Source organism: Lissotriton helveticus, chromosome 3_1 (genome assembly GCF_964261635.1).
Source record: "Lissotriton helveticus chromosome 3_1, aLisHel1.1, whole genome shotgun sequence".
NCBI classification, from domain to species: Eukaryota; Metazoa; Chordata; class Amphibia; order Caudata; family Salamandridae; genus Lissotriton; species Lissotriton helveticus.
In genome coordinates this window covers 659,472,076-659,498,630 of record NC_136061.1, presented here as the reverse complement: position 1 = coordinate 659,498,630, position 26,555 = coordinate 659,472,076, and the positions used below count along the sequence as shown (strand labels likewise).

General features: G+C 51.8%; 1 protein-coding gene across 1 annotated transcript in view; it reads right to left on the bottom strand.

Moving 5' to 3' along the window:
- Positions 1 to 25,816, bottom strand: part of ZBTB8A (zinc finger and BTB domain containing 8A) — a 171,984-nt gene extending 146,168 nt beyond the window's left edge. Inside the window, exon 1 of the mRNA XM_078680729.1 lies at positions 25,714 to 25,816. The gene's annotated coding sequence lies outside the window, so the exon portion shown is untranslated. The remainder of the gene's footprint in view (positions 1 to 25,713) is intronic.
- Between the last annotated feature and the right edge of the window lie 739 nt (positions 25,817 to 26,555).

Sequence of the window (26,555 nt, the reverse complement as noted above, 5' to 3'; positions counted from 1 at the left end):
GACAGATACATGACCAGCTGTTTGTCATTTTCATAAAAGCTAAAACCAGACTTAAGACTCTGTAGATACCCTGCTAATGCTCCATGCATTGGCAGAGGAGGAAACTGGAAGGCTTGTTTGGAGAGAGGAACTTGATCTTTGCCAAAACAACAAAGTGCAAGTCCTAGTTTATTGCACACAGCATGGAGGCTGTCTCGAAGAATTAGTAATTTGGGTGCTGCGAGTACCCTGCAACTAAGCTGGCCTTACTAATCTGTGGTGTAAATGTGTGACTAAAGGTTCAGGATTTGTCTGTAGTCCACAGGATGCAACTCAAAACTGAGACCATCAGCCAGGCTCAAGTTACAGGCCCTGAAGTTTTGATTCCTCGGAGATGTATTGTGGGTGCTAACCCAACTCCAGCACTACTAGCCCCCGTATGGAACTTGCCAGCTTTCTAAATTACCCCAATCCCTGATCAGTGTCCAGTTGTTGATTCCAACTGCTGGACGCAGGGTTGCCCCATTCAATCAATCAATCATAGCATTTATAAAGCGCACTACATACCCGAAAGGGTCTCAAGGCGGTGGGGGAGGGGGGGAGACGCTGCTACTGTTCGAAGAGTCAGGTCTTGAGGAGTCTCCTGAAGGTTAGGAGGTCTTCGGCCCGCCACAGGCGGATGGAGAGGGTGTTCCATGTCTTGGCGGCGAGATGGGAGAATGATCTGCGGCCGGCGGTCACTCTTCGGATGCGGGGGACGGTGGCGAGGGCGCTGTCTGCGGAGCAGAGTTGGCGGTGTAGAGGCTGAGTTGGCTGTTGAGGTACGCTGGTCCAGTGTTGTGGAGTGCCTTGTGTGCGTGCATGGGTGAGGAGTTTGAAGGATATCCTCTTGTTGATGGGGAGCCAGTGCAGGTCTCTCAGGTGGGGTGTGATGTGGCTGCGGCGAGGGATGTCAAGGATCAGGCGTGCGGAGGCATTTTGGATGCGTTGGAGCCGTTTCAGGAGTTTGGCTGGGGCTCCTGCGTAGAGTGCGTTGCTGTAGTCCAGTCTACTGCTGATGAGGGCCTGGGTGACCGTCCTTCTAGTCTCGGTGGGGATCCACTTGAAGATCCAGCGAAGCTTGCAGAGGGTGTTGAAGCAGGAGGAGGAGACGGCGTTGACCTGCTTCGTCATGGAGAGAGTGGAGTCGAGGAGGACCCCTAGGTTGCATACGTGGTCGATGGGTGTAGGGGGTTCTCCCAGTGCGGTCAGCCACCAGGAGTCGTCCCAGGCCAAGGGGATGGATCCGAGGATGAGGACCTCCGTCTTGTCTGACTTCAGCTTCAGTCGGCTGTTTCTCATCCAGTCGGCGATGCCCTTCATTCCTTCGTGGAGGTTGGTTTTGGCGGGGTGATGGTCTTTGGTGAGGGAGAGGATCAGCTGGGTGTCATCTGCGTAGGAGATGATTTTGAGGTCGTGCCACCGTGCGACGTGGGCCAGCGGTGCCATGTAGAAGTTGAACAACGTTGGGATGAGGGATGAGTCTTGGGGTACGAAGCAGATGATCTCGGTGGCTTTGGAGCGGAAGGGGGGTGGGAGGTGGACGCTCTGTCAGCGAAGGAGTCGCTGAACTGTGGTCGGGGTCCAGAGGGTCTGTAGACGAGGGTTCCTCTGAGGGTGGAGTTGGGATCGGTGTGGATCTGGCAATGCAGGTGTTCGGCTGTGCTGAGGGTGTCATCGGTGCCTGTCGAGATTTTTAGGGTGTTTCTGTGGACGATGGCAATTCCTTGTCCTACTCCGTTGGTGCAGTCCTCGTGGGTGATCTTGTAGCCTTCCGGGATGGCAATGGCGATATCGGGTGCCGAGGAGGGGTTCAGCTAGGTCTCTGTCAGGAAGGCGATGTCTGGGGCGTTGGTGTCGAGTAGGTCCCAGAGTTCGACGGTGTGTTTACAGGCAGAGCGGGTGTTGAGCAGGATGCATTTGAGGAAGATGGGTTCTTTGGTAGGTGGGTTGGCGGGCCGGATGCTGGTGAAGCTGCAGTTCCGGCAGGAGAAGGGTCCTTGGGTGTGCTTCAGGGCGGCCAGGCAGCAGGTGCGTGATCGTCCGGCATTGAGTGCGTGGAGGGTGCTGGAGTCGTGGCAGAGGCAGGCGTCGTGGCGTTTGCGTGGCCCATGGGTCCTGGCGCTGGGCGCGGTCCTGGCGCGACGAGCGCTGATGGGCTTGCCCCCGCTGCGCGGCCTCCATATAAGGGGATTTGGGAGGGAGGAGCAGCTGGGAGGCGAGTGGGCGAGCGAGGGGGCGGGGCCGCAGGGAAGCAGCGGCAGGAACGGAGGAAAGGGCGGAATACTGGCAGCAAAAAAAGGAGGGGGTCAGCAACCACACAGAACTTGTGAGAAAACAATAGCACAAAAAACTAAAAATAAAACAGTGGGCAACAATAGAAAATGGGGCACAGAAGGAGCGTGGTCAAAAATAGAAAAAAGGGGACGGAAGGAAAAGTGGGCAATAATAGCAAAAGGGGCACAGAAGGAAAAATGGGCAACAATTACGGAGTCACTGGAGCAACAGCCACAGCATACAGAGGGGGAGCGGCAAACCTACGGCAGCAGCGGGGGAGAGGCACGGGCACTGCGGAGGTGCTGTGCGGCGATGGGAGCGGCCTGACCTGCAAGCATTAATAAACACCAATCTTTGTAAACTCTCTCTCTCTGCACCCTAACATTTACTTTTGAACACCGTGGGATACCATTTTCACTAATGCAGGGGAACTTGGATTTCTGGATCGCTTTACTAGATTCTGACCCACGCGTGCTTAAAGCCACACCGTTGTCTAAAGGATGTTGCTTAGGAGTGGGTGCAAAGAGCAAAATTATAAAAAAAGAAAGTAATAAGTCGCTTCATACCGCACTTCTGCTGTTCATAAGCACTGTATACACAATGTAATGGTTCTCAGTTTACTTACCTGTAAAGTTATGTTGACCTTACAAGGACTTGCACTGATGACTTGCAGATCACATTTGATATAAGAGGTTGAATATTTATCTCAATGATCCTTCGTACCAACAGTCCACTTTTGCAGCAGTGAATGGCTGCAGAACAGTAGCTCGTAGCTCAGTGGACTAATGCGTTCACTGCAGCTATCCATTTTTGACTCTTTGGTCAAAGATGAATATCTTTGCACAACAAGTGGGCAAGGGAAGGAACATGGCGGCAGCAGGCTAGCGGCTGTCGCGGAGCTCTTCACCTGAGCACATTGGGATGGACGGTTACGAGGTCCCTACAGAGATTTCACGGTGAGAATTGGTAGTGAAGCGAATGTGAGTAATTTCCAGATAGAAATTAGGTTTTCTCTCTCTTCTCCATGTTAAACAAACGAACGGAGTCGAGGCGGCGGAGAATGGCAGAGAACGGCTGTCGGCGCTAGGACCTTGGACCCCGGGGGATGGTTGCAGCGAACGTGTGCCCGGAAGACGAGGAGGAGGGGCGGCCACAGGTTATGAGAAGCGAGGCGGTGAGAGCGGATCTAGGAGCCGCGGTGGAGGAGCTTGTGACGAACGCAGGTGTTCCTCCGAGGCAGACGGACAAACTGAAGATAAGTTTTGACTCGAGACGTTGGTGTGAAATTCGGGAGGGGGTTAATTGGAAATGGGATACTTGGCAGTGCACGAAAAGGGTCTTTCCCCTACAACATTACAGAGGTCCTGTCTGCTGGGGGCACTTTTCAATCAATAGATATCTTTCTTCAGTTACTCAAGTTACCCCTGTTGAAGGAAGAGTTTGCATGGAGGCAGCTTCGTCCGTGGCAGCTCCAGTTTTGTTGAGTCAGAGCGAAGGAAGCCCAGATATTTTATCTGATACTGTATCTGATACTTTAACGCCAGCAGACTTACACTTGGCCACAAGAGTCTCAGAACATAAGGGGAAAGACCGGGCAAACAGTAAGCAAGCTAGGAGCCAAGGAGAGGTGGTAAAGAACAGATACCAGCTGAGGTCAAAACAAGAATTAAAGCAGCAGGGGATTTTAGATTCAGCTGAATTGGGCGAGAAGGTGAGACCCTCACCTCTTATACCACATAAAAGTAAGAGGAAGTGGAGCTCTAATAAAAGCATTAGCAGTAAGCCCCCTCAGCAGATTTTAACACAAAAAAATACTCCCTCTCTTAAAAGTTATTTCAAGGTGGTTGAGAAAATGAATTCTTTAAAAGAAGGAGCCAATATGGAAGAGGTCCAGCAGTCTATCCAGAATACTGAGCCTCCCTCCTCATCTGGTTTGGCCCTAGTTAACAGGTATTCCCCACTAGTTGAAATTCAAGCCGAGGAAGTTCTAGAGGACTTAGAGAGCCCAGTTAATACAGGTAATGATATCTTAATAAGCTGTAGTAATACCAATAGCCTCTCCGACAAACCTCTCTCCCATTAAGACTCTATAAGCTTACATACATCAGAGATTGCAGCATGCAGCCACATCGAGACTGCGGAAAACCCTAGCAACGCATCCGCTCCAGCTTCTGATACCCGTGTCAGATCAGACAAAGACACAGGTTAGATTTCCATTCCTCCCCAGGAGCTTGATAAGATTGGACTCCTACTTCATTCTCTGAGAAGTGACTTGTTGGAGAAGTTTGAAATTTCCGAGACAAATCAAAAAAGATTACATGACTGGTTTGATCTTTTGGAAACCAGATTGGAAGGGATAGAAACCCGGACAGCTACTCTGGAGAAAAAGGTCTCTACCCTCTCGGCTACCACAGCAGAAAACAGTGAGGACCTCAGCGCCTTAAAGAAACAGAATAAGGCTTTAATGATGGATATGGAAAGATTGGAGACTCACTCGAGACGGAATAATCTCCGCATTTTAAAGATACCGGAGGGGGAAGAGGTAGGAGATATAAAAGCCTTTGTCTGCAGACTCCTAAGAGAGGGGGTTTTGAAAGATCGTCTAGATATAGACCTAGAAGCAGAGATTCAGAGAGTCCATAGAGACCTTTTCAGAATACACCAAGATCGTAAGGGGCCCAGAAAAATATTGGTCTATTTCCAGACCTACAATGTTAAAGAGCTGATATTGAGTAGAACTTTAGCAAGTGCCTCTTTCCATTATCGGGCCAACCCTTACCAAATTAGGTCAGATATAGGAGGAAGAACGGCTCAGAGACAATGGGAATTGGGTTCAAGAATGCCGGAACTTAGATCATTGGGTGCAAAAGTGCAGATGAAGTTTCCAGCCTTGCTTAAGGTCATGTGGAATAATAAAACGTACACCTGTAACCAGCCGGAGGAGGTAGATGAACTGTTACGGAGTATGAGGGAATAGGCTATGTTGGAAATATCTAGCCCCAAATATTGAGTACACCGAAAATCTAACTTCCATTTGTATATATTTGTATACATTGATTATGCCCGTAGGGCAAGAAATTAATTTAGCAATCTGGGACATATACAAACCATACTAAGTAAAAAAAAAAAAACATATATAATAAAGGGGGTTGGGCACACTTCACCCGCAAAAAAAAAAAAAAAGATGAATATCTTTGTTGGTCCACTCAGCCTTTCATTCTTTTGAGGATGACAACCCCAGTACCAAACACCTTTCTACTAATCATCTGGGACAGCTTCCAGAATCTGGAACATCAGGACTTCAGGACTTAGTACTGCTCATTCATACATATCTTTAAAGAACACACGTTGTGAAGGATTGAGTATGAAATGCACCAAACATCAGAAATCAGTGCTTTGCACTAGGGTGAAAAGTCTCAGCAGCTTAGGAATGAAAGCACCCATCCAGTGTGGAAATAAAAGTGCTTTTTCCCCAGTCCTGCCTCTGTAACTGTCATCAATATTAGACATTCTTGTATGCATGCCTGCTGAGGTTTTTAGGTCGAGACTGGCGTAGGCTGCGCACATGGTCAGTCTCGCCAGCGAGACGTAATGACTGCGTAGCGAGGGTAAACCCCGCCCCTCTTCTCCATTGGCTGGCCTCCAAAACGGCGGCCAGCCATTGGAGAAAAGGTCTCAGTGTCGTCATTGTCTCGCTCTAAGCCCCGTCCTTTTCGGATTGGGGGCGGGTTTTTTCAGTTTGTTCTACCCTCTTCTCCATTGGCTGGAATGGTAAACAACAAGTCAAAAACACGCCCGTTGTTTACATTCCAGCCAATGGAGAAGAGGGGAGAAAGAAAAACACGCCCCCCAGTCTGCAAAGGACGGGGCTTAGTGACTTAGCGCTTGTTTAGGTCTTGTTCTGTGAGGAAACCATTCGCACTTTCCAAATGCATACAGTAGTGACGTCAAAACCCCTTTTCGAGGTGCAGCTGGAGAATGCGGGAGCGATAGGGAGTCGATTACGGGTTCCAAAGTGGCGCGCGGGGCTAAGAGCCCCGGCCGGTGATTTCTGTGGGTCAAAACTGCACCAGACAGGGGGGCGTGACCAACAGCATGGCCGAGTAAGTCGGAAGCCTCTGCCGCTCCGGCAAGCCGATCCGAATCCGACACCAAAAAGGCGTCCAGAAGTCCAGCTGTGGATGCAGACGGACATATGAAGGTCCCGTCGCACCCTGGATGCAGAAATAAGTGAGACTGGAAGCACGGAAAAAACCTTTCAGCGACGAGCCGTCCTGCCGCCGCCGGGTCTGATGCGCAATCCAAGATGGCGGCGCCCTGACTGCGGGATCGGGAGAATCAGCCGGAGTCCCGGGAGACGTGCGGCCAGGGTGGCGGTGAGGCAGAACAGTGCCGGGTGAGGTGGATTGGCCGGTGTTGACCCCGTGGCAGACGGTGGACTGCTGGGGCCTCCTGTGCACGCCCCGGAGGCGATACGCCGGTGGAGCATGCAAGAGATCGAGGAAGCCCACCCGAGCGGCCTGTCGATACAGGCCGCAGCTTGAAGGGGAGGTGCACTGCCACCCCCCGGGCCGGGAGCTCAGCCAGAGGAGACGAACCACAGACCGACCCGAGGTAGGAGCAGGGCCGGGTCAGGTCAGCTGCGAGTGGAGTGCATATCAGGACTGGGGGGACCGGAGGCGACCGGGAACAGACCCGGCGACCGGCGCCATATCCTGACTCTGTGCCTCTGAGCGATTTGAGCCGCCCACAACGCATACGGGGTGCCGAGACAGGGATCGCAGAGTCACAGTCTGGGAGCGCCCAGGGGCAATCATTATTGGGAACACCATCAGAGACGAGCTGGGCTCTAGGCATCAGGTCCCACCACGGGAGGAACACTGTGGCGTCAGCATTGTAGAGTACGGCCGGAGCTGTTGAGGGAGCCATACAGCTGAGTTCTGGCGGCGGACTGGAGCCTGCCCTGACACCTCGGCCCGGGCCGACTTCGTGAAGCTAGCTTGTATAACCACCACAGGACAAGGAGGGACACGGGAGACCGGAGGCAAGACGCTTCACGCGGAACATGCGCCGGCGGCTGGTGGCAGGGAGGCGTCCTGGTTGCAGAGACAGACGGATCCGCAATACATAGGAGGCACCCAGCCCACGGGCAAGATCGAAATGGGCAAAAAGGAGCCAATCACCAGAAATCCAAAACAAGGTACCCTGGACCGCTACACTACAGCCCCCCGTCCATTGCGGCAGGATCCCCAGGCCCCCGCACCGACACGGAACTACTGATGGGAGCCATCCAGGCGTCAAGGGAGGATATACAGGCGTCTCGGAGTGCCCTGGAGGTCAAGATCGGAGAGGTGGGCTCAGAGGTCACTCTCCTACGCCAAGATTTCCGCAACCTGACAGAGAGGGTCACCATGGCGGAGACCAGACTGGGCGAGGCTGAAGACACAATACTCACACTGAAGAAGGGTGTGGCGGAGCTCCAGGCGTCTCACAAGCAACTACAGTGGAAGGTGGACGACGCGGAAAATAGGGCCCGCCGCAACAACCTCCGCTTTGTAGGTTTTAGGGAAGGGATTGAAGGGAATAACGTGGAGAAGTTCCTGTTCTCCTGGCTACGGAAGACCTTTCCAACAGCGAAATTCTCGACCTGCTTCGTGATAGAAAGGGCACATAGGGCGCTACTGGCAAAGCCACTAGTGGGTGCGAGACCGAGGCCGGTCATTGCACGTTTCTTGAACTTTGCGGACCGCGACATGATCTTGAGAGAAGCCAGGAAATTGGGGGAGATCCGTCTGGAGAACGCACAAATAATGATCTTCCCAGACTACAGCCAGGAAGTACAGAAACTGAGGCGCTCCTTCGACGCAGTGAAGGCAAAGCTGAGAGACTCTCATATCCAATATATGCTGGTTTTCCTGGCGAAATTGAAAGTTATCTATAAAGAAAAGACCTACTTCTTTACGCACCCCGAGGATGCATGGCAGTGGCTGGAGGAGGCCCGAGGAGGGAAGACGCGGGATGGGGATGCATCCACCTTCTAATGAGGCCCAGTTGGAACAACCGAAGACACAAAGGACGAGAAGAACGAGAGGCACTAAGAGAGTGAACACGACGCCATACCCCACGAAAAGCACGGGCACAAGACAGAAACGCAATTCAGCATCTTCGGGCCTGGGAGACCAGGAGGGCTCTAGATTTCGCTGCCTAGCTGGGAAGGACCGATCGGAGGGAGAGGAAGAACCCGGAGGTGCGACAACGGACAGTGAGGATCCGGAAGAACAATCAATGCACCCACTGGTGGCAGCAATAAATGAGATGAGCAGGAACTGGTCACGGAGGCCGGGGCCTCGCCAGAAGACATCCAGGACTCACACTCTTGAACGAAGGACTATATGGACGATCAAGTTACGGGGCTTGGCCAAGCGGAACGCAAGTGGTTACACCCCCCCTATTTTTCTTTGTCTTACTGCTAACTGGTATGATTTAACTAGTGAAGTATTATTCACGACGTGGGAAGTACTGCATGCAGTGTGGATAGAGGTCTAGGGATAGGTTAATAGGGGGTTTTGTAGGGAGGGCGACAGACCTTCTCTGCCTGGAAGTCCTATACGTAGTCAGTTGCACAGATGGGACAGATGGAAGGGGTGGGGGGTGAGGCGAGGGCACTGTTGCTGTTGTTTGTTGTTTGGGGACTCATGGGGGGGACTCGAATGTGAATGTTGACTGTTGGCATGGGATGGGGGAGGGGAGATTGTTACAGCATGCTCAGATGGTCATACATGCCCGAGACGTGGCTGGCCCGCCTACAGTCCTTGGATGCTCCACGACACGCTCCACGACAGGATGACACATAGTCACACAGAGGTGGCTCGGGCACACAAAGGAACTAAGATTCTGACATGGAATGTAAATGGTCTCGGCAGTAAAATTAAAAGGGGGTTGGTCCACAACTATGTGAAACGGGTGGGGCCTGACATGGTACTGCTGCAGGAAACGCATATGCAGGGTAACAAGTGCTCCTTTCTGGCTAGGGGGAACTATACATTTCTCGTACACGCAGGGTTCACCAAGGGCTCCAGAGGGGTAGCCATATTAATAAAGAATACCCTTCCTTTTCAGGTGGCTCAGACCTGGGTGGACCCAAAAGGTACATATGTAGGGGTGCGGGGGCACTGGGGAAGGAGGGACTGTACACTCATTTCGGCCTATGCACTTCCCAAACTGCAGGCAGGTACACTTAGGGCTATCACAGATATCCTACTACAAACGGCAGATACACTACAGGTCCTGGGGGGTGACTTTAATGACGTGATTGACCCAGGACTGGATAGAACTTGGGAAAGGATTGGGCCCTCGCCCCCCACCTTGCTTTCTAAGACAATGAATACACTGGGATTGGTGGACGTGTGGCGCTGGTTGCACCCAGCCGAGAGAACTTACTCCTTCTTCTCTGGAGCGCATAAGGTGTACTCCAGATTGGACTATATATTTATGGCTAGGCACGCACTACATGTACAGGGCACGGCAGGGTATCAGGCGAGGGGCATCTCGGACCACTCACCCCTGTTGGCAGAAGTGGGCGGAGTGAGGCGCACGTCCTGGAGATTGACGGCATGGGATCTTCAAAATGCAGATCTGCTAAAAGGCCTACGGGCCGATGTTAAAGTATACATAGCCGAAAATGAGGGAACGACTTCGTCCTGGGTTGTCCTTTGGGAAGCGATGAAGGCGGTCCTGCGAGACAGAGTGCAGAATAGGCTGGCCGGGGACAGAAGGGAAGCGCAGGAGGAGATACGAGCGATAGAAGTCCAGATCCTGGCACTAGACAGGGAATATCAGCTCACTAGAGATGCAGGGACCCTCAGGAGACTCACAGATGTCAAACGCAAGTATATTAGCCTGGTGACAGGGGAGGCCAAGACGCAGGCACTGGCAGCGCTACACCGCCTATATGATGTGGGGGATAAATCTGGAAAGCTGTTGGCATGGCTCAATCGGAAGGAAAGAGATGTGAGATGGGTGGAGAAGGTGAGAGGCGGTCAAGGGGGGGTGGTGCGCACAGATGAACAGATAGCCGAGTCCTTGGCGAAATATTACAAGGAGTTTTATGACGCCAGAGAGCTAGGGACACAGGAAGAGGCGCTGCACTATATGGCTCATATTGATCTTCCCGCACTGGGGGAAGATGACCAGCGGGACTTAGATGGAGGCTTTAGAATAGACGAAATTAAGGAAGCCCTCGTCAAACTTTGGGCGGGGAAGTTCCCAGGCCCTAATGGATTCCCAGCGGAATTTTTTTAAAAGACTGCGGACCTCTTGGCCCGCCATGTCTTGGGACTTTATGAGGACGCAGAGAAGGAGGGCGGGATTCCGCCGGACCTCCGAATGGCTACAATCATTCCAATACATAAGGATGGTAAACTGGCAGACGAGTGTGCATCGTACCGCCCCATCTCCCTCCTGAATGTGGAGGGTAAGCTGCTGGCGACGAATCTGGCCATGCGAATGCAGAGAGTGATACCGGGGCTTATACATTTGGACCAAACGGGCTTCCTCCCAGACAGGGCAACTAGGTTGAACCAAAGAAGGACACACAATTGGCTGATGGAGGTGGGTGACCGGCAGGATCCCCACCTGTTCTTGTCCCTTGACTCTGAGAAGGCGTTCGATGCAGTTCACTGGCCGTTCTTAGAAGGGGTGCTCGAGCGATTTGGCTTCGGGCCCAAATATAGGAGGTGGGTACAACTGTTGTACACTGACCCCAGGGCTAGGGTCAGAATAAATGGAGTAATGTCAGACGACTTCCCAATAAGACGGGGAACCAGACAGGGGTGCCCGCTGTCGCCTTTGTTTTTCGCTCTCACTATAGAAGTGCTGGCATGTGCGGTCAGAGAGAATGTAAGCATCCGAGGGTTTAGTATAGGGCAGGCGGACGACAATGAGGAGAAAATATTGTTATATGCTGAAGATATCCTCCTAAATATCACGCACCCGGATACTACAGTTCCAGCGCTGTTCGCGGAATTGGCCCGCTATGGGGCCAGAGCCGGATACCAGATAAACTGGCATAAGTCGATCCTTTATGATCCCCGGGGATGGGAGGATTGGCCTGACCTCCCAGAGAGGCTCCAGACGACGGTGGAGGGATTTGTCTACCTAGGGATATACGTGACGCGAGATGCTGCTCGCTCCTATGGTAGGAACATTAAGCGAGTGATAGACAATTTTATGGAGGACGCGACGAGGTGGAGGTTGCTTCCCCTAACGATTCTGGGCAGGGCCGCCATGTTCAAGATGATAACGCTCCCGAGGTTCCTCTACGCCTTCCAGAACGAATATTTCCCCATCCCCAAAAGGGTGTTTAAATACATTAATGCGGAATTGAGGGCCTTCCTCTGGCTGGGGAAACAATCCCGGGTAGCACTGACTACTTTACAAAGGCACCAATATAGTTGGGGCATCTCTCTCCCCAACATAGAAGCGTATTACTGGGGGGAACATCTGGCACCAATAAATGAGTGGATACACGCCCCAGCAGCACACCCCACCTACGCGCTTGAAAGACATGGAATGGGGAAGCGTACATGCATCTACTACCTTTACGAGGGCAAGGGGAAGCCAGGCTGCTACCGGCCACTAGGACTACACTAGAGACATGGGCGAGGGCGACAAAGGCCATGGGATGGGACCGGAAGCCAACAATGCAAACACCTATATGGCATTGTGCATGGCTGAGGGAACTCAGTAAATTGAAGGGATTCCAACACCTGGACGACATAGGTATATCAACACTGGGGGATGTCATGAAAAAAGGGGACCTACAGTCCTTCCATTCATTGAGGGGGGAATACGGCCTACACCATACCCAATATTTTAAATACCTACAATTGCGACACGCCTGGAGGGCGGAGGGGACTTTGATTGGATCACTCCCTGAATATGCACCACTGGAGGGCCGCCTCCTACAAGAACAGATTCCGAGCAGAGCGGTTTCACTAACATATAGGACCTTGATGAATAACATGCCAAATGGGCTGGTAAAACTTAGAAGCACATGGGAACGGGAGGTAGGGGACATGGACGAGGTGGACTGGGACACGGTCCTGATGCATCCGAGAGAGGTGGCGATTAAGTCCAGATTGCGACTTATTCAATATAATATACTCCATCAGACCTACTTCGACAGGGTTCGCCTACATAAGATAGGGCGGGCTAGTGAATCAGGCTGTCTGAGATGTGGATGGGAAAGGGGGGACTTTTATCATACCATCTGGTCCTGCCCGGAAATCCAGAAGTACTGGGGGGAGATCCTGGGAGAGCTGGGTGAGATGCTGGAGGTCACGCTACCCCTAGATCCTAAACCAGTACTGCTGGGAATGACGAATGACGTAGACCGAACTGCCCGTTACTGATCTTCCTGGTGCTAGCGCTGGTGGTGGCCAAGAGCGACGTGGCGAGGCGATGGGGGGTCCCTACTTTGCCGCAGCTGGAGGAGTGGCGGAGAGATATGGACTTATATATGGCAGCTGAGAGGGTCACATATAAGGCGAGAGGATGCCCCACAAAATTTGGCAGAGTGTGGGGCAAGTGGCGACGCTATCATGGGTTAGATGGGGGACTATGAGGTGACGAGGGGGTGGGGACCTCAAGCAATAAAATGGGTCAATGAGACTGGGACTGTAATGTTGTGTCAGGTCACAGAGTGGGGGGGGATTACTTCAACTGTTGACAATGGAGGACTGTGAATTGTGTACAGAGAAGAAATTGGGGGGGGGACGTCGGGTGGGGCATGATGATACCTGATGACATGCTTGTTATGTGGCTATTTGATAAAATGTTAATAAAAATATATATATATTTTTTTTAAAACTGCACCAGACAGAAGCTCACGTCCTCCAAAGGGCTCCGTAATCGTTATACGAAAGCCCCAGTTCTCTCAGAATCCCAACGGTACAGTCTCCGCCATGTTGGTGCTATTCGAAACGGCGGCAGGGTACGCCATCTTCAGGGTAAGGAAGGGGTGAGTCGGTGGGTAAAGGGGGAGGGGGCGGTACATCGTGAGCACCCCGTGCTCAGAAGCCGGGATTACTGTGTTCAATATCGCCTTTTGCTCAAACACTGCCCATGCAGTGCTATTTTCTTCTAGCGCCATGTGTTTGGTGAGGGCATATATATCTTCTCCCCCTTAAAGTAAGAAAGGGCTGTGGTTGAAGTTAGCGATATCCTGGAACTCTAACGTGGTCTTCTAAACATCTAAGCAATCAAGGTTAATTTACTGAAAAGTTGGTCACAGGTTATTTGATCATTGCCCACAGTGTCAGCTACACCACTCGTATTAGAGTAACATGGGGCGGGCAAGCGTCACGGGAGGTTAGACCACGTGTTCAGGTGATACACTTAAAATTATTTAGTTGTTGTTTTCGCTTTATTTCCAAATCAAAGGGAGACCTGACAGTTGATAATTACAGTATTACTAGCTGGGAAGTATCGTGGCATGTCTGGGCCGGCAGGGGGGCTAGCTTGCCAGGCGGAAGTCTCCTGCTCGGTGGGCCTCGCTGTCTGGGCTTGAATGGTCGGCCCCGGCTGCGCGCGGCTCTGTGCTACCACCTCATCCCACCTTGCATGCGGGGCTTCTTCCTACCTAGGCTGCCCCATTCTGCTTCCGGTGTCCTTAGCCGTCTTTTTTGCTTCGCCCAGGAACCACCCCCCCCCCGCCATACTACCATGCTTGCGGGGTGGAATGGACCGCTAACACGAGTGACGGGATGCTGTGTGTAATGTTACTCCGTTACACACACGCTTGTCCGGGAAGCACTTTAAATAGTTTAATTTTTCCACGCAGGGAAACCCAAAGGAGACACACATAGTGGGCTCCACTGGGATTAGGTCGGGGTCGCCTGCCCCTGTAGCGTGTTGCGTTTCGCTTCCCCCGGCCTCCTGAACGAGGCTAGGCCATGCCACACCCGGACCAGACATCCCCAGAGGTTTACCTCCTTGCTCGCACCACCAGTTGGACTGGGTTCCGCCACGGCCGGGCCCGTGCTGTGGCAAGCTCCCGGCGCACCCTCGCAGTGTCCTGCTCAAAGACTCCCTCAGAGATCCGGAGGAGCAGGCCGCAGCCAGGGGCTCCTTGGCGACACTGAGTGCACCTAGCAAGAGGGCTTCTTAGACCTGCACTTTTAGGAAACATGTTTATCCAATTGTGCAGCATGAACCTACCCAAAACGGTGAGTAATCGCTACCAAGTAACAAAAGTGCTTCGTACAGTGACAAAGATAGGATGGATGCATGCGAGCCGCTGGACGCGGTAAAACAGGTTCCTCGCAAAGCATGGGGTACTTTTAAATTCTTGACCCCGCAGCCTGTGGATTCCTACTTCCACATGAATAGTGCCCTCACAACGATAATAAGGAAGGAGATATTCCCGTGCTTTAAAATAGAAATATGCAACTCAGGCAAGGCTCGATGCGGGCTCTTGTCACGCTCGACCACTGTCCCATGGAGAATGGCGATCCAAAACAGAGCAGAGTTTCTGAACCTTGAACATGGTGTGGAATAGCTGCCAGCAGCAAAATTCACCAAGAGACTTAAGCACGCAGTTTGAGGCACGCTTGTCACCCCTAAAACCTGCTAAAATGCCATAGGTTAAGAAGGAGCACTTATGAAATATTTAAAAACTTTCATTCATGGTGCGTTAAACAAGCCTCTGAGGCCCTCCCCTCAAGAGCCCGGGGTTATCACCCTCCTCAAGACAACACTGAAATACTCTGGTATAACAGGGACTTTTTCAGCACAATTTCTGTTAACAATTGGCTTAAAAGCCACAGGTATTGGAGACAGTTAAAAAAAAAATGGTCATGCAGATTCTCGTTTCATCATGTCGCAAAATGTACAAATCATGTTAGGTTTCGCTTACCTGACAGCCATTGGCTTGCCCAAAATTGTGGCTATCCCACCCCTTAAGTTTGCCCCTCCTCTCACCCCCCTCACCCTCACACCCCCTCACCCTCACACCCCTCACTCTCACCATCACTCACCCTCACCATGACCATCACTCACCCTCACCCTCACACACCCTCACACATCCTCACTCACCCTCACCCCCCTCACCCTCACACCCCCTCACACCCGCTCACAACCCTCTCACCCTCACACCCTCACCCCCCTCACCCACACACTCACCCTCACACACCCTCTCACCCTCACACACCCTGTCACCCTCACTTACTCTCTCACCCTCTCACACACCCTCACTCACCCCCCCACACCCTCTCACCCCCTCACCCTCAGTGTTCTGTGTGTATGGCGCTGTGTGTGTGTGTGTGTGTGTGTGTGTGTGGTGCTCAGTGTGTGTGTGTGTGTGTGGCTCTGTGTGTGTGTGTGGCTTTGCGTGTGTGTCTTTGTGTGTGTGTGTGTCTCTGTGTGTGTGTGTGGCTCTGTGTGTGTGTGTGGCTCTGTGTGTGTGTGGCATTGTGTGTGTGTGGCTCTGTGTGTGTGTGGCTCTGTGTGTGTGGCTCTGTGTGTGTGTGGCTCTTTGTGTGTGTGGCTCTGTGTGTGCGGCTCTGTGTGTGTGTGTGGCTCTGTGTGTGTGGCTCTGTGTGGGTGTGCAAATGCAATAGGTCTTGAATTTGGGAGAGATTAAGCTATTGGCATTGTAAATGACAACGCCATTTATTTATCTGTTTTCAAAACCAACACATAAATAAAAAGTTTGTCATTTACAATGCCAATAGCTCTAACTTATCCGAAGGCGAGACCGTTGCATTGTAAATGCTTGTTAAATCTACTGTCTTCACAATTCCTGGATGGACCCTTTAAGAGAGAAATGAAAGAACTACATACTAACCAACAAGCTATCTCGTCTAACTCTATGTTGTGTCTCCTCATAAACGTAAATTGCGGAAAAAATGATTTTAATTCTTTAAGCCTCATTTACAGTGGAGCTATGTTTTTCCTTTATAATCGATGTAACTCATTATATATATATCTCAAGAAGGTCATAGCACTCATCTAGAAAAAACCGCAAAACCCATGCAGGTGCAGAAGTATTGAGCACGACAGAAATGCATGTACTCTTGACTCAAGACTAACAAACAAAAACTTTTGCCACAACATTTTTCAGTCTAGCATCAGGATGCAGGTCAACGTGTACTGATGCATTTTCACTGTGTCTGAATTCCTTTTCGGACCACTGTAAATAAAATAAAAAGTCCAACGTCGCTGTAACTTAAATTAAATACAAATGTGTAAGTGTTTAGGTATATATAAGGTGAACAGAGCTCACAGTAAACCAGAATGTTCATAAAACTGCCGGGTACATCAACCTTTCTCGATACAATAATATTTGCCATAACAACCAGTATTGTTTTGTAGGCCTGGACCCCACAAATCACTAAGGGCTTTTTAGGTCTCGACCTCTGCCAATGAGACATATAGGGGTGGAACAGGAAAGCTGACCAAGAGGGCTTTGGCAGGCGGATTACGCTGAGTGCACGTGCCCGTGCACGCGTTTGCCATTTGCTACCGAGCCGCTTGCATCATCGCATCAGACCCGCCACAGCAAGGCCGAGAGCTTCACACTTCAAAGGAATGCTCTCCCCCGCCCCCCTCTGCGCCATGCCTCGCTCCCATTTGCTCCCCGTCTCTCCGTGCTTACTGCAATGTGTCCCCCCCATAGCGCTGTTTTTGACGCTTATGACTTCAAAGGCTAACACTCCCCCGCCACAGCAATGCCGAGGGCTTGCTTCAGAAAGTCGGTGTGCTTGATGCTGTAGTGTTATAGGTGACCATCGGTCTCCCTGACGGGGTTTTTCAAGCACTATGGCATCAAAACTATTTCTCTTGATGCAAGCACTTACCTCCATTGCATACATTGCTTTCGCATGAGCATGAATCAACAAAAAGCACTTTTAAATTATTTTGCTTTACGAGGTGAGGAATGGGATGCTCGTGCAATTATGAGCCTTATGCATACTTGGTTGTCATGCAGGCTGGCAACCTTTGTTTGTTGAGATGTTCGAGATGGTGCATGGGTACATGGAAAGTATGCATAGATGTGATAATAAGAGGAGCTGTAATGCTGTGAGTTTTGTGGTGTGAGACATGGTTGTTCTAGCCCATATCTCATTAGAAAGTTACCAGGCCCAAGTCGGCGCAGACAGGTGATGCCCTTCTCTACACCCACCCACTTGTCTCAGGCATCTAGACGAGTCACCCAGATGGAATTGGTGAGTAAGTTGGACTGGATTTTCCCTGGCTGTGATTGGCTTCATCGTGGCAGCCAGGTTACGTGGCCTACTGTGATCTGAGCCACAGGCTAATGGTGGCAAGGCTTCCTCGCGTGCCATGTATCTCTCATCTTCCTCCTCTAACTCTCTCGTCATGCATCTCACATTCACTGTCTAGTGCACGAACTTTAACAGTCTCTCATTCATTGTATCTCGCATTGAGTTTCTCCACAGCCTTCCTCTCCTTGTCTCTGTCTTTCTCTCTTCATGCATCTCACATTCTGAACGTTCCTCTCGTCCTGCAATCTCACTAGTTTCTTTCTCTCTCTCCCTCACCCTTGCTCTCATAACGTATCACAATCCTAGTCTCTCTTGCCTTCTTCGGTCTCGTTATCCTTGTATTTCCCACTCAGTGACTCTCCCTCCTTACACTCTCTTTCTGTTCAGTGGACTTCATTCATGGCCTCATGTGCAAATCTCACGTCGCGCTACAGGTGCAATTTTTGTGCAGCATCTGCAATTAATTTTTGTGCAGAGGTAGATGTAAAAAATGATCACAGCACAAAATGGCATTCAGTAGGATTCAATATTCATATTAAAGAGGCAGAGCTGTGCTTTGTGAATCCTGCCGAATGCCTGTGAATGCAAGGATAGAAGCCTATAAAGGGCAGCAGACTTAAGTCCCTCCATTCATATTCACAAAATTGAGTTTTTTTTTATTTTGTTTTTTTATTGCAGTCGCTGTCTATCAAAGGGACAAGGGCTGGAAAGAAAAAGACAGTTCAAATGATGCCAAGTGCTCTGTGGAGGCATTTTTCTTTCCAATGCCAGAGATGCCTTCACCCTCACACACCCTCTCACCCTCACATACCCTCTCACATCCCCTCACCCTCGCTCACCCTTTCACCCTCTCATCCTCACACACCCTCACCCTCACACTCACATCCCCTCTTATCACCTCCCCCTCCCTCACACACCCTCTCACCCTCACACACCCCTCACCCTCACACCCTCTCTCACCCTCACCCCCCCTCACCCCCACACCCTCACTCACCCTCTCACCCTTACCCACCCTCACCCACCCTCTCACCCTCACACACCCCTCACACCCCCTCACCCTCACACCCTCACCCACCCTAACACACCCTCACTCACCCCCTCACCCTCACTCACCCTCACCCCTCACACCCCACACACCCTCACGTCCCCTCACCTTCACACCCTCTCACCCTCAGAAACCTCTTCACCCTCACACCCCCTCACTCTCACACCCCTCATCCTCACCCTCACACTCACCCACCCTCTCACCCACCCTTTCACCCTCACCCACCCTTTCACCCTCACACACCCTCACCCTCACTCACCCTCTCACCCTCACTCACCCTCTCACCCTCACACACACCCTCACACACCCCCTCAACCTCACACACCCCCTCATCCCCATTTACCCTCACCCTCCTTCACAACCCTCACCCTCACACCCCCTCACCCTCACACCCCCTCACCCTCACACACCCACTCACCCTCTCATCCACCCTCACCCCATTTACCCTCACACCCCCTCACCCTCCCTCACACCCCCTCACCCTCACACACACCCACACCCACCCTCACACCCTCAGACCCCCTCACCCTCACACCCCCTCACACACCCTCTCACTCACCCTCACACACCCTCTCACCCTCACACACCCTCTCACCCACCCTCCCTCTCACGCCCTCACCCTCCCTCACATGCCCTCACCCTCCCTCTCCCTCACACACTCACACCCCCTCACCCACTCACACCCCCTCACCCTTACACACCCTCTCACACCCGCACCCCCACACACCCTCACACACACCCTCACCCTCACCACTCTACCACTCTACCGCCCTCACTCTACCGTCCTCACTCCACCGCCCTCACTCCACCGCCCTCACTCTACCGCCCTCACTCTACCGCCCTCACTCTACCGCCCTCACTCTACCACTCTACTGCCCTCACTCTACCACTCTACCGCCCTCACTCTACCACTCTACCGCCCTCACTCACCCTACCGCCCTCACTCACTCTACCGCCCTCACTCTATCTATCGCCCTCACTCTATTTATCTATCACCCTCCCTCTATATCGATAGCCCTCCTATCTATCCCCCTCCCTCCATCTATCGCTCTCCCTCTATCTATCGCCTTCCTTCTATCTATCTATCGCCCTCCCTCTATCGCCCTCCCTCCCTCTATCTATCGCCCTCCCTCTCTTCCACCCACCTCCTTCTCTGACTCCCTGTTCTCTTTTGCTGTGTTGATCTGCTGCTTTCTTCCACCCACCTCCTTCTTTAACTCCCTGTTCTCTTCTCTTGTGCTGATCTGCTGCTCTCTTCCACCCACCTCCTTCTTTAACTCCCTGTTCGCTTTTGCTGTGCTGGTCTGCTGCTCTCTTCCACCCACCTCCTTCTCGAATTCCCTGTTCTCTTCTATTCTCCCATACTGATCTGCTGCTCTCTTCCACCGCCTCCCTCTCTAGCTCCCTGTTCTCTTCTCTTCTCCTGTGCCGATCTGCTGCTCTCTTCCACCCCACATCCTTCTTTAATTCCCTGTTCTCTTCTCCTGTGCTGATCTGCTGCTCTCTTCCACCCCACCTCCTTCTTTAACTCCCTGTTCTCTTCTTCTGTCCTAATCTGCTGCTCTCTTCCACCCCACCTCCTTCTTTAACTCCCTGTTCTCTTCTTCTGTCCTAATCTGCTGTTCTCTTCCACCCGCCTCTTTCTCTAACTCCCTGTTCTCTTCTCCTGTGCCGATCTGCTGTTCTCTTCCACCCACCTCCTTCTTTAACTCCCTGTTCGCTTTTGCTGTGCTGGTCTGCTGCTCTCTTCCACCCACCTCCTTCTCGAATTCCCTGTTCTCTTCTATTCTCCTGTACTGATCTGCTGCTCTCTTCCACCGCCTCCCTCTCTAGCTCCCTGTTCTCTCTTCTTCTCCTGTGCCGATCTGCTGTTCTCTTCCACCCGTCTTCTTCTTTAACTCCCTGTTCTCTTCTCCTCTGCTGATCTGCTGCTCTCTTCCACCCCACCATCTTCTTTAACTCCCTGTTCTCTTCTCCTGTGCACATCCCCTCACCCTCAGACACCTCTTCAACCTCACACCCCCTCACTTTCACACCCCTTCACCCTCACACCCCCTCATCCTCACCCCCCTCACAACTCCTCACCCTCACACCCACACTCACCCACCCTTTCACCCTCACCCACCCTTTCACCCTCACCCCCCCTCACACACACCCTCACCCTCACACACACCCTCATCCTCCCTCACAACCCCTCACCCTTGCACCCCCTCACCCTCACACACACCCTCACACACCCACTCACCCTCACCCCCATTTACCCTCACCCCTCCCTCACACTCCCTCACATCCTTTCACCCACACCCTCACACTCCCACTCACCCTCTCATCCACCCTCACCCCCATTTACCCTCACACCCTCACCCTCTCACACCCCCTCACACACCCTCTCATCCACCCTCACCCACCCTCCTCACCCTCACCCTCCCTCACACACCCTGTTACTCACCCTCTCACCCACCCTCCCACCCCTCACACGCCCTCACCCTCCCTCTACCTCACACACCCTCTCCCTCACACCCCCTCACCCTCACCCCCTCACACCCCCTCACCCACTCACACCCCCTCACCCTTACACACCCTCACTCACACCCCCACACACACCCTCACTCTCACACACCCTCACCCTCTCACACACCCTCACCACTCTACCGCCCTCACTCTACCGCCCTAACGCCCTCACTCTACTTCCCTCACTCTACCACTCTACTGCCCTCACTCTACCACTCTACCGCCCTCACTCTACCACTCTACCGCCCTCACTCTACCACTCTACCGCCCTCACTCTACCGCCCTCACTCTACCACTCTACCGCCCTCACTCTGCTACTCTACCGCCCTCCCTCACTCTACCGCCCTCACTCACTCTACCGTCCTCACTCACTCTACCGCCCTCACTCACTCTATCGCCCTCACTCACTCTATCGCCCTCACTCACTCTATCGCCCTCACCCACTCTATCTATCTATCACCCTCCCTTACTCTATCTATCGCCCTCCCTCTATATCGATAGCCCTCCTATCTATCTATCCCCCTCCCTACCTCTATCTATCGTCCTCCCTCTATCTATCGCCCTCCCTCTATCTATCGCCCTCCTTCTATCGCCCTCCCTCTATCGCCCTTACTCTATCGCCCTCCCTCCCTCTATCTATCGCCCTCCCTCTCTCCCACCCACCTCCTTCTCTAACTCCCTGTTCTCTTCTCCCGTGCTGATTTGCTGCTCTCTTCCACCCGCCTCCTTCTTTAACTCCCTGTTCTGTTCTCCTGTGCTGACCTGCTGCTCTCTTCCACCCCACCTCCTTCTTTAACTCCCTGTTCTCTTCTCCTGTCCTAATCTGCTGTTCTCTTCCACCCGCCTCTTTCTCTAACTCCCTATTCTCTTCTCCTGTGCCGATCTGCTCTTCTCTTCCACCCGCCTCCTTCTTTAACTCCCTGTTCTCTTCTCCTGTGCCGATCTGCTCTTCTCTTCCACCCGCCTCCTTCTTTAACTCCCTGTTCTCTTCTCCTGTGCTGATCTGCTGTTCTCTTCCACCCCGCCTCCTTCTTTAACTCCATGTTCTTTTCTCCTGTGCTGATCTGCTGCTCTCTGCCACACGCCTCCTTCTTTAACTCCCTGTTCTTTTCTCCCGTGAGGATCTGCTGCTCTCTTCCACCCGCTTCCTTCTTTAACCCCCTGTTCTCTTCTCCTGTGCTGATCTGCTGCTCTCTTCCACCACGCCTCCTTCTTTAACTCCATGTTCTTTTCTCCCGTGCTGATCTGCTGCTCTCTGCCACACACCTCCTTCTTTAACTCCCTGTTCTTTTCTCCCGTGAGGATCTGCTGCTCTCTTCCACCCGCTTCCTTCTTTAACTCCCTGTTCTCTTCTCCTGCGCTGATCTGCTGCTCTTCCACCCCACCACCTTCATTAACTCCCTGTTCTCTTCTCCTGTGCTGATCTGCTGCTCTCTTCCACCCGCCTCCTTCTTTAACTCCCTGTTCTGTTCTCACATGCTGATCTGCTGCTCTCTTCCACCCCGCCCCTTCTCCAACTCCCTGTTCTCTTCTCCCGTGCTGATCTGCTGTTCCCTTCCACAGCCTCCTTCTCTAACTCCCTGTTCTCTTCTCCTGTGCTTATCTGCTGCTCTCTTCCACCCGCCTCCTTCTTTAACTCCCTGTTCTCTTCTGCTGTGGTGATCTGCTGCTCTCTTCCACATACATCCTTCTGTAACCGCACACACATACATACAACCACGCACACACACACACATACAACCACACACACACAACCACACAAACACATACAACCCCACACACAAACATCACCCCACACACAAACACACTTCATCCCACACGCACAACCACACACACAACCACACACTCAACCACACACTCAACCACACACTCAACCACACACACAACCACACACACACACACACACCACACACAACCCCAAACACACAACCCCACACACAAACATCACCCCACACACATCACCCCACACGCACAACCACATGCACAACCACAACCACACACACAGCCACACATACAACCATACACACAACCACACACAATCACACATACACAACTACAGACACAATCACACATACACAACCACACACACAGCCACACATACAACCACACACCCAACCACACACCCACAACCACACCCAGCCACACACACATACAACCATACACACACAACCACACACATCTATCTATCGCCCTCACTCTATCTATCGCCCTCACTCTATCACCCTCACTCTATCTATCGCCCTCACTCTATCTATCTATCGCCCTCACGCTATCTATCTTTCGCCCTCACTCTATCTATCTTTCGCCCTCACTCTATCTATCTTTCACCCTCACTCTATCTATCTTTCACCCTCACTCTATCTTTCGCCCTCCCTTTAGCTATCTATTGCCCTCACTCTATCTATCGCACCTCCACAGCATCACTCAGGGGCACCACAGCATCACTCAGGGGCACCACACCATCACTATGCGCTACCACAGCATCACTGAACGCCACACCATCACTCTTCGCCACCACAACATCACTCAGCGCCACCACAGTATCAATCTGTGCAACCATTCAACAACAACTGGTTCCCATATTTTCTCTCAATGTTTCAAGCTTTATTACAAATGTCACAAAAAGATGTTAATATTTCACTTCTGTTCTTGGATTTTCATCACAATAAAATACACTGAACATAATCTTCACAAAAGTTATTTACAAAAGTTTGAGCTATTGCCATTATAAATTACAATAACTTTTATTTAAGTATTAATTATTTAAAAAAATTAAAAACCATTGTTATTTGTAATATCAATACATCTAAGTCACGTAAATACAAAACGTGTTGCATTACAAATGCTATAGGTGTCACATTATCAAAAAATAAAAGTATTGGCATTGTAAATGACAAAGCTATTAATTTTGCTATTTTCAAAACCAACACATAAATTAAAAATTAGTCATTTACAAGACCAATAGCTCAAACTTTCCTAATGCGAGACCTATTGCATTGCAAATGCTTGTTTTGTTTCTTTCCTCCTAATAAAAACAGCCCTACTTTCATACATGAACTATAAAGATGCCTGCCACAAAGGACACTGAATGTATTCACTGCATTTACTTGTAGCATAGAGTATCGGAGTGCCAGTTCCTCTACAACCGCTGGGAGTCAATCTCGGCAGCTAGAGGTCCTTGGAGTCAAATGCACAAAGGGGGTAAATTGGTCATTCCATCAATACAAAAGACCATCCCAAACCAGAGCGCTGGGCTCCAGTGCCTTCATTTGCTGTGGACATGAGAGTTGCGGGCCGAGGCATCTGGCCTCACTGGAGATGGGGAGACCTAGGAAGAGGCAGGTTTAATCTGCGGGGATGAGGGCGTGGGGAGGGGGGGCGCAGCAGGGCCACATTCGAAAGGTCTGCTAGTCCTATTTGCTGCGACAGAAATACTAGCTTCCTTTTTTACGAACAGAAGGTTTGCGGGTCTTATTCGTGTTGTAGAAGATTGCTGAAACTCCATTCGCTACAAAGAGGTTGCTTGCCCCTAAGGAGAAGGTTACCGAAAAGGAAGTTCTGGGTATATTTGCGGAGGGGTGACTAGCCGGGTTATTATAGACCAAAATAATTTCAAGGTGTGGTGTTATGGGGTGAGCTGGGACTTAGTGGCCCCACTTGCTTCTGCTAAGGCTGGTGTAACAGAGATATTAACAATAGGAAGGGGAGTGTAATAGTGACATTTATCCCTAATTGCGTCCAAGGGATACGTGGGAACTGTTAGCATCAGAGGCGGAATGTGTGGGGACTGCTCTCATAATTTGATTCAGTTGTGTATGTATGAGCTGCTTGCATCGTTTACAGCTGCGGTATGTGCAGGGGCTGATGCCATTTATAGCGTCGGGGTATACAGGGTCGGCTGGCACTATTTGACAATTAGGCTACTAGCACCGTCTGCAACGGTGCGTTGTTTAGCAGGTATCTTTTGCAACAGTAGTGGCTACTGGCACCATATGTAGTGGGGGCCACTTATAGGCTGCTGGTGCCGTGCACAGCGGGGGTATTTTCAGATGGAGATGTTATCACTTGTAAGGGTGTACAATATACGGGGCTATTCGAAATAACTGCAGCAAGAGAGATGTAGTGGCCCGCTTGTATGATTAGGGTGGTAGCACGGTTTCCAGGGGTGCTGTACTTGCATGCCAGCTTTGCGTGGCCCCTTAGTTTGGGAAGAGCTGCTGTCTTGCGATGCTGACTTCTAACTGCGGGGTTGGGCTGGCGGGCCTCTGATTGGCTGAGCTCGCTGTCAGTCTGCACGCACTGGAGAGACGCCCGAGAGCCGGGAACAAAGGACTGACCCAATGGATGTCACCCCCTGCCAGGAGCCCGGCGCGAGCCCCACAACGACGCACGCCCTGGAGACCCCTCCATCAAATAAACCCCCCCTCCCCCTCCGGCCCAAACACCGCCCCTTCACAGGTCCCTCCGCAACCCACCCTAATCTCCGGCTGCACCCGAGAATCACGGCGCTCACCCGGGGCATCAGACTCTTTCCCTGAACACTTCGCAAAAACGACCCCCGGGGGTGTCACTCACCCGCACGCCCGCTACAGCCCTGCCGGTAGAGGCTCGGAATGCCGCGCTGGGGGCGGGCGGGGGGGAAGACGCCCGCGGGCAGCCGACTCCCTTGGAGGGCAACACGCCATATCCGGGCACAGCCTTCGCGGGCGGCGATTGGTAGGTATAGGGCCGAAGAGGAGGGGCAAAGGCGGTGTCACCCGGACACCCGCTACAGGGGGAGGGGGTGTGATCCACAGGGACACCCGGAGCACGGAAGGTAGCTCGGTTTAGGTTGTGAAGAGTGTGGTGAGGTGCTACGTCGCAGAAAGCATCCACCACAGCTGCAAGAAGTGGCTAAAGAATGCTGTTACTTTTCCAAAACACCAGCACTTTTCCCCAAGAGCTGACCTGAACACGCTCCCGCCCAACCTCGCATGAGTTTAATCCTGGCACTCTTGGGTACGGGTAAGGTTCTACATCTCACGAGTTTTCTGAAAGGTGCTTGTGCATCTCGGAGAAAAATAGGCATCCAGATGAGAAAGAACTGTGAAGCTCACTGTGGAAGACTAGTGCATCTCCCATAGAGAGGAGAGGACTGTGGCTTTCTTTAATTGGAGCTTGTGCTTCTTACTTTTTATTCACGCCTGAAACCAATTATTCTTTCTCTTTCCACTCCGTTTAGTCACACCATTTAAGACACCGACATATTCAACTCTAATATGCGGCTTTACTTAACATCTGGTCACACTGTTCTCTTGTCACCCCATCAGCCTGCCCATTCTGTTCCCAAGGAAACTACAACTTACAGACCTTTCCCCCCCTACACAAGAAACCCTACCCCGCTCTCCACCCGTCCTTCCATTGCTATCTCACCGAAC